The sequence below is a fragment of the Ascaphus truei genome, chromosome 2 (genome assembly GCF_040206685.1).
Source record: "Ascaphus truei isolate aAscTru1 chromosome 2, aAscTru1.hap1, whole genome shotgun sequence".
NCBI classification, from domain to species: Eukaryota; Metazoa; Chordata; class Amphibia; order Anura; family Ascaphidae; genus Ascaphus; species Ascaphus truei.
Genome location: NC_134484.1, coordinates 281242735 through 281252357, shown reverse-complemented (window position 1 = coordinate 281252357; position 9623 = coordinate 281242735).

Sequence of the window (9623 nt, the reverse complement as noted above, 5' to 3'; positions counted from 1 at the left end):
CGAGGCCCCGCAGACACCTGTGGGTTTGACCCGGGGCTCCCAGACATCCTTGGGCCTACCGTTGGGACCCAATTGTGGCTCACGGTGACCCAAGGAGACCACCTGGGCACCATGGTGCTGGCAGGATCCACCAGCAGGCCTCCAGAACCTGTGGAATGCTGCTGGTAAACTGTAGGTCTGTCCAGGTGCCCTGCCAGCCCACCGGGGACTAGCGTGGGGCTGCGTTATGGACCCTGAATGTAAAAGAATAAATCTTGTATTTATGGGGGGGCACAGGGGGTGGGTAATGTATTTAATAAATATAATGCTGTTTATTGTGGGTCATTGTACTCTTTTTATTGTGGGTACTGGGGTTGGGGTGTTTCCCCAATGGTATGTGGGTAGGCCTCCCTTGTGGGTACTGACTGGGTGGTTAGGCCTCACGGGGGGGAGGGTTAGTGTGGGAGGGTATGTAGGCATCCCGAGTGGTGGGTGAGGGTGGGTTAACCCCTTCATGACTGTAGCGGTTAATAACCGCTATGGTGATTAAGGGGTTAGGGGACATTACTTTGTATGTTTTAATTTTTGTGTCTGTTTTGCAGAAGCGGAGGGGCCATGGCCAGGACGGGGGGGGGGTAACGGTATGTGGGTAGGGGTGAGGGTGGTTAGACCTCACAGTATGCACATTGGGTCCCCCCCCTCCCCACATTTACATACTGTACTGTACACTGCACGACATCAATGCAGGGAGGGAGATTTACTGGTAACAGAAACATCTCTCTCCCTTCAGTGTAATCTGTTTAACAGAAACATTAGGGGGGAAGGGGCTTTAGGCCTTTATATCTCTCTCCCTTCAGTGTAATCTGTTTAACAGAAACATTAGGGGGGAGGGGGCTTTAAACAATGCTGTGTATAATGTATAAGGTTTTTTACAATTAGATAGATGTAATCCTTGGTATTGTAAGGGTTAGCTTTGGTTTTAAATTGTGTTTTCTGGTTGGTACTTACAGTATATATTGATTTTTGTATACTTGATTGGTTAAAATAGTTGAATTGTTTGGAAGTGTTTGTATTTACTGGTAGAGTAGCTTGCAATTATATTGTTAACATTCATTTGCAGAATGTATATGGTGCATAGATTTTATGCATCATTTATACAATGTAAATGCAATGTACTGTGTGGATTGGAATGTTATGATTTATATTGTAAAATCAGCTAGGATTATTAAATGGATTATTATTATTGTCTGTATAGAGAAGCGTTATTTGTAGGACAGTATAATTTTGATAACCATTCTATATGTATTTGTATATTGGTTCATTATCTGTGTGTATATATCCTGTATACTGTATATATATATATATATATATATATATATATATATATATATATATATATATATATATATATGTATGTATGTATGTATGTATGTATGTATGTGTGTATACAGTATATATATATACACAGTACATACTGTATATGTATAGGGATTGTTATTATATATATACTATATATATATACAGTATATATTTATTTCTCTTCATGTATTTATTTAGATTTATTTATTAATTGTGGGGCTGCTGTGCGTGAATTTTTTTTATTGGGTGTGAGGGGGGTGTTTGGCCCTTGGTGTGAGTTTAGGACTTGCAGCAGCAGCACAATTAATAAATAAATCTAAATAAATAAATAAATAAATGAATATAATTAAATACATTTAAAATACATTTTTATTGATAGTCTAGATGTGCAGAGGGTCTCCAGAGCAGAACCGCACTGGTTTCAGGTCTGGGGACCCCTTGCTCCCCGAGATACAGGCCCCTTTAGGGGGTGCCGGTATCCCTCTGCTCTGCTTGGTTTACAGGCCCTTTAAACCAAGCAGAGGGATACCGGCACCCCCTAAAGGGGCCTGTATCTCGGGGAGCAGGGGGTCCCCAGACCTAAAACCAATGCGATTCAGCTCCGGAGACCCCCTGCACATCTACACTATCAATAAAAATGTATTTCAAATGTATTTATTGTCATTTATTTATTTATTTATTTAGATTTATTTATTTATTTTTTGGCGACTGCTGTGCTGTGTGTATGTATTTTTTTATTGTGGGTAGCGGGAGGGCGGGTGAATGGGGTATTAGCCCCAACGATGGTTTTTTAGGGCTTGCGGGGGGGGGGGGGGTAGCGGGAGGGCTTAACCCCTTCATGATCGTAGCGGTATTAACTGCTACGGTCGTGAAGGGGTTAAGTGCACCCGCAACCCCCCCCCGCAAGTCCTAAACTCACACCAAGGGCCAAATACCCCCCCTCACCCATCCTCACTACACACAATAAAGCGGGCACGGTGGGTTAACCCCTTCATTGCCTTAGCGGCTATCCGCTATGGTAATGACGCAGCATTTCAGTATTTTTGTACTTTATTTAATACAGTATGTAAAGCCTAAATAGATACATTTTTGCAACTCTTCCTTCAGTCTCAAGGCCAAGGCCAAGTTACTGTACAATGGCACACTGTGGTACAGTATTTTTTTTAAACGAAACAACTGCAAGCCCACACATTACTGTTTCGGCGCTTTACAAGTCATGAGTTTATGCCATCTGGTGGACACGCGAAGCATTGCAGCCTAGTAAATCCTTCTCATTATCATTTAACAGATCAGGCCCCCGTCAGCCAGGCATGAACCGTGGCTGGGAAGGCAAACGCAACGAAGCATGCAAGAGGTGAGCAGCGGCGGATTCCAGGTATCTGCCAGGTACAAACTGGGCATTTGCTTGAATAAAGTGTATCGGTGCAGTATGCAAGCCCATGGCGATAACCCCAGAAAATATATACTGCATTTGTAAAACTTGAATCTCATAATATCCATAATTGCTATGCAAGCCATGGCGATAACCAAAAAAAATAAATGTTATACAGTACAGTATATATTTTTAAAACTTAAACTAACTTCTAAATGAATGGGAAGTTATACACGCATGCACATTAATAATCAACAAGGTCCCAGGTCCCAAGCAAAGAGAATTACACGCAGGCGCAGAACTGTGAGAGTAGGCCCGGGAAGATTAAAGAAAGCCACAAAGCCAACCATTTGAAAATGAATGGTTTGTCAGAGGTGTTGATAAGAAGTTTAAATCCTTGAGCCTTGTGTGTGCGGGGGTGGGTTGGGGGGGGGCGGGGAGGGTGTGCAAGCTGTGTGAAGGATTACCTGTACTGTAGTTCAAGGACATATTCTCAACAGGTCATAATAATGTTTTGATCCCCACACAACCAAATAAAAATCACAGTACTACAGTATGCCACATACCTTGAAAGAACGTACATGACTAGTGTGGAATAAAAAAGCAACAGTACTGTTTGATTCTCATAATATCCATAATTGCTATGCAAGCCCATGGTGATAACCCCAAAATATATACACTGTATTTGTAAAACTCGAATCTCATAATATCCATAATTGCTATGCAAGCCCATGTCAAGAAAAGAAAAATAAATACTGTAAAAAAAAAAAAAACTTTTATTTCATACTTGAATTTCCACTGGGAAGTCATATACGCATGCGCAGGAATGTACTATAAGGCCATGATCGGGAAGATTCAAGCCAGAAAGCCATCCATTACAAATGAATGGTGTGGGAGAGGTATACAGTAGATAAGAAGTTGAAATCCTTGAGCCTTGTGTGTGTGCGGGGGCGGGTGCGCTGTATGATGGATTATCAGTTCAAATAAATATTTTCAAAAGGTCATCATAATGTTTAATTTGCAGAAATGTGATACTGTGACACGCCTATGCATTTCACGCTGCTCTGCGTACTGTATACAGTACAGTACTGCACAGTACAGTACATAGACTGCTCTGTGTATAAAACAGACATTGAATTGCTATTGGATTTTTATGACAACAACTCGCGATCGCCCACTTGAGTTTCTCGACGGTATTGCAGACAATACTAAAATGCCCTTTTCTGATCCGGACAAAACAATAAACAAGCCGCGTGTTTAAGTCGGCACGATTCAAATAGATTGTGCGCCATCGCATGGGTATTCCAATCTAAACACCGCGTTAATTGTTCGAATAACGGCCGCCCCATCAGCATGCCACTTACTTTAAAAAGTACGTACAGGACTAGTGTAGAATTAAAAGGCTACAGTAGTGATTGATTCTCAGAATATCAATGATTGTTATGCAGGCACATGTCGAGAACCCCAAAAAATTATTTTTTTCAGACTTGAAATTCAAATTGAATGAGAAGTCATACACGTGTGCGCCTAAATGTGATGATACGCATATGTGTTTCAACAAGGTTTCAAGAGACATACACGCATGCTCAGAAATGTGATAGCACGCTCGGGAAGATTAATGCCAGAAAGCCAACCATTACAAATGAATGGTGTGGGAGACATACAGTACACCCATGCACAGAAATGTGAGAACACGCAAATGCGTTTCTACAAGGTTCCAAAGATACATACATGCATGCGCATAAAATAAATCAGTATGAAAAGAAGAGCAAGCCTAGCAAAAGTATTGAATAATAAATAATACATATAGAAATGTGATGACATGCATACACTATGCGTTTCGACAAGGTTCCAATCCGCATGAGTGGGAAAAATATTTTATATTCGGAAGAAGACGCGACGTTATATTTTTGTAATACTGTACTACTTTTCCCTTTAGTATCCTGTATACAGTACAGTATGTGTAGGCATATTTTTTATGTGTATTACTAAGGAGCCTCATACTACTGTATACAGAAGGAACTCGGAACGTTAATTAATCTCTGCTTCAAATATAAATCTTCAAATTTACAATTACTGTGCACGCAAACACAGACTTGCAGAAATGTACGGCTATAGGTTGAATGGCTATTAGACTTTTAAAACAACAGCTCGTGATCGCCCACTTGAGTTTCTAGACGGTATTGCAGACAACGCTAAAATGCAATTTTTAGTGCACGTTAGGAAACCGATCGAAAAAAGAGTACATTTCTAAACGGTTGGAAAACAGAGCGTGGCTGGCCGCGGTTTTCAGAGCTGCTCAGCGTACGCCACTTTAAAATAAAGGCTGACGCAGCTGTAGTTAGCTGGAAAAGCAATATATCTTATCCATGATAAACATACAGCTGCGCAGCATTTATTCTAAATCAGCCTAAGCCGTGCCGCTCTGATAACCGTGGCCAGACGCGCTCTGTTTTCTTATTTTTCCGAGCGTTTTTTCGTTATTTTAGCACTTGCTTTTTTAGCGTTGTCTGCAATACTGCAATACCGTCTAGAAACTCAGGTGGACGATCACGATCTGTTGTCTTAAAAGTCTAATAGCAATTCAACCTACAGTACAGCCGTACATTTCTGCAAGTCTGTGTGTGCGCGCACTAATTGTTCTGTAAATTGGAAGATTTATATTTGAAGCAGATACTAATTAACGTTCCGAGTTCATACTGTATATTGTAGTAGTACGAGGCTCCTTAGGGGGAAGAAGTACAGTATTACAAAAATATAACGTCACGTCCCTTCTTCCGAAAATAACATTCTCACATTTCTATATGTATTATTTATTAATCAATATTTTTTCTAGGCTTGCTCTTCTTTTCATACGGTTTTTATTTTATGCGCATGCGTGTATGTCTCATTTGAACATTGCTGAAACGCATAGGCGTGTTACAGTATCACATTTCTGCGCATTAAACCTTATGATGACCTTTTGAATATATTTATTTGAACTGATAATCCATCATAAAGTGCTCTCCCCCCCCACCCCCACACACACACAAGGCTAAAGTATTTCAACTTCTTACCTCTCCCACACCATTCATTTGTTATGGATGGCTTTCTGGCTTGAATCTTCCCGAGCGAGGCATCACATTTCTGCGCATGCGTGTATGAATTCCCATTCAAATAGAAATTCAAGTTAAAATTGTTTTTTTTAGGCTATCGACTTGGACTTGCATAACAATTCTGGATATTCTGAGAATCAATCACTACTATTGCTTTTTAATTCTACACTAGTCATGTACTCTACTGTAGGTACTGTACTTATGAGGTGGGTGGCATACTGTGATTTTTATTTGGGGGTGTGGGGATCAAAACATTATTATGACCTGTTGAAAATATTTCTTCTCCTAGTAATCCAGCATACAGCGCTCTCCACCTCCCTCCCCCCCCCCACACACACAAGGCTAAAGTATTTCAACTTCTTATAGACACCCCTCCCAAACTATTCATATGTATTTATTTGTATTGGCGAGAATGACTCATCCATCCACCCTCCATGCGTGTGATAATCCCTTCTCGAATTTAATATGTTAATTTGATTAGCCCTTCTTGGCAACTAACTAGTGTAGACAGAGCCATTCATCAAAAACTTGTGAGGCTTTGCTTTGTGGCTTTGCTGAGCTGTGTTATCTCCCCTTTCACGCACGCAAGATAACAGATAACATTCAACCCTTCCCCCCCACCACCACTTCACACACAAGCCTTACAACGTGAATAGAAATGTTTATCCACATCTTCCCGAATTTAATATGTAAATCTGATAAGCCCTTCTTGGCAACTGCAGGAGTGTAGCCAACCCCAAACCACTTCACACACAAACCCAAAGCCTTCTTGAAGAATCCACCCCACACATTCAAAGTTAATTTAAAATTCAAAGAAAAAAAAAAGAGACATCTCTTTTGACTACTGTCAAACTACTGTAAACTGAAACTCTATACTACATTATAACTACTGTATAACTACTGTACAGTACTTTGTAACACGTTTTGTAGTTCAGCTCTCTCTGAAAAGAAAAGAAAAAATGAGTGCAGTTAAACACTTGTATACTGTAAAACAATCTGTGCCATACTTACCTGTATCCTACTTGGTGTACCTATACTTACCATACTACAGTACTGTACCTTATTAACTTCCTGATGCATGCCCATTACGCTCAATCACAATGGGCAACACAGTCGCAATATGATCAATATATTTATTACATCTTTCGACGGTGAGGACATTGTTCCAAAAACTCAGTATGCCATCCGCCAATTCATCCTTTTTTGAGGGTTTCACCACTTTTCAGATATGATCCTTCAGCTGATGCCACACCAGTTCGATAGGATTGAAGCCTGGCGATCTGTCATTGGAGGGGGAAAATAAGGAGAAATAGTTAAAGAGATACACAGTAAACAGTGTAAAAAAAAAGAGACACGGTTACCGTACTTACTCTGCTGGCGTCTTCACCCAGTTGATACTGCAGGCAAGAATATGCGCATAAGACGTGGTGTGTTTGGGATTGTTGTCCTGGAAGAACCGGTGACCATCTGGGATTTCATGTTTGATGTACTCCACAATCTCAAGCATTATTTTCTCTTGAAAAAAAACTTTAATCATGATTCCTGTAACAAGAAAAGAAAAGTGCTCAAAATAATGCACACTGGTACAGTACAGTGCATAAGGCAACAGCGTGTGAGTTTGGGCCTTATTTTACCGTCAAAGATGGCGATGCATCCTGGTCCACGCCTAGAGATGGCACCCCATACATGCATCTTCACTGGGTGTTTTGGACACGGGTTCATAGATATGCGGCTTTTTTATGGAAGGCAAAGGTGGCAAATCTATCAAGCGATACAGTGGACTCGTCAGTAAAGATGCAATCCTGAAACGTTTCGCCACTGTCAATCCATGCCTTTGCCTGGACCACTCTTTTTATCTTGTTGATGTTCCTTATCATAGGGTACGCTCTGTAATGACAAGGAATAATTTTATAGGTACGGTACAGTTTCTTAAACCACACTTTTACCTCCTGTACTGTTCAGTACTAACCTCATACATCCAAATTCCATCCCATTCTGCGTCTCATCTTCTTGATGCTGCTCTCAGATCCGATTATATTGTGATTTTTCTGCACAGCGTCTTTAACCCATGTGGCACTCTTCTCATCATTCTCTTCACTTATTTGGTCAACCATAAGAATTGTCTTCCTACAATGTAAAGGAAAAACAAGAATAAGTTACAGTAGGCCACAAGTGCATCATTTATGTGCAGGTCTACAGTAAGGCTAAATACAGGTATATATAATATATAGCTTGCTGGGATTGTGTGTGCTAATTAATTTCTGACTGGAATCAGTTGTATGGAGGTTGTGGCACATCCCCCAGAGCTCACGTCACCTCCCCTCTTTTTTTTTTTTATAACTTCAAGTTTTTTAATTTTTCAGTACAGATAGTATTGCGATACAGGTGAATTAAACATTCAATGTATTACATCCATATACGTTACACATAGTCTCTACCTTAGGCACTTACAGTAAAAATAGAGGTATATAACTTCCTTTATACCAAAAGGTATATTTAGGCAATTTAAACTTGGGGGCAAAAGAAAATAAGGGGAGGGAAGGAAAAAGGGAGGGAGCGTGGGGGGGGAGGGAGGGTCTGGGGGGGCGCGGGCTCCCTTTTCTTCCACATTTAAATTGGTGGCTAGGCCGCTGTATTCGCCACCCATGGGGTCCACGCTATGTGTAGTTGAAGTGCAACTTCAGCTAGGTTTCGGAGTCTAGTTCGCTCTCTTTGAGTGAGAATGCATTTGGGATCTCACGTCACCTCCCCCTTTTTAATGGTGGATCTTCTCATTTTGCTGCAGGTAAAGAATCTATTATGGTTTTTTCCCCTCTCACAGAGGTAAAAGGAAGGGTTCTGAATAGGCCCTGTTTTCCTGTGTGAAGCTGTGCTGGAGCCTGCTTCTCTTCCACTCAGAGTTCCCAGGCAATTGCTGAAGAATCAGGTTGTATTCTTTCTTTTTTTCTTTTATTCTTTATTTTTTGGTATACTTTGGTGTGGATCTGTGGGGGAGTATACTGTGAGTATACAGTGGTTTTTGTAGAGGGTTTGGGTGGTTTTTTTCAGGTTTAAAAACCGTTTTTGTTTTCACCCAGAGGCTGCTGTATTTCAACCCAGCAAAGCTGCACTTTGGCTGGCAGAAATTGCAGTCTCAACCCCTCTCCCCTCCCCCACCTCTGGTTGTTTTTTACTTCCAGTTTTCACTTTAATTTAAGCCTGATTTCTTTCTTTTGCAATTGGGAGCTCTGTGTCTTACTTTAAGACCTTCATTTTTGTGTGTGGTTTCTTGAAAGAGAGAGAGAGTTAAATAATTAGGGGACAAAGAGAAGATTACAGCAGGTTTTAAAAGCTGTTTTTCATTCTCTCCCTGTGCAGAGAGATAGTTAATTGGTTCTTAAAAGAAACAGTTACCTCCCTGCATCTCTCTCCCTAAGCACTATTTCCTCCCCTTACTTAGAGGCTTATTTCATCATGCCTGGGGGGAACAGGACTAGTGCAGCAACAGGGGCCACACCTGGACATCGGACTCCTAAAACTGGGGCCCCTAGGAGTAACAACCATAGCCCAAGGCCTGGTACTTCCAGTGCCCTGGCCACACCTCCCCCAGCTCCTCTTGTCAGTTTAACCCCTGCAGTCCCAGGTTCAACTTGGGTGCAGGTGGCAGCTGCAGGCGTCGGCCCCGGCAATAACAATGCTGGGGCCACACCCTGTCTGAGCAGGAAGCTTGGGGTGAGGTGCCCAATGTCACCTGGCCTTAGCATGGAGATTTATGTTAGGGCTGTGGCAGACGTTGTGGGTCCCTCTGCTGGTGGCGGCCAGCAAGATGTACGGGAAGG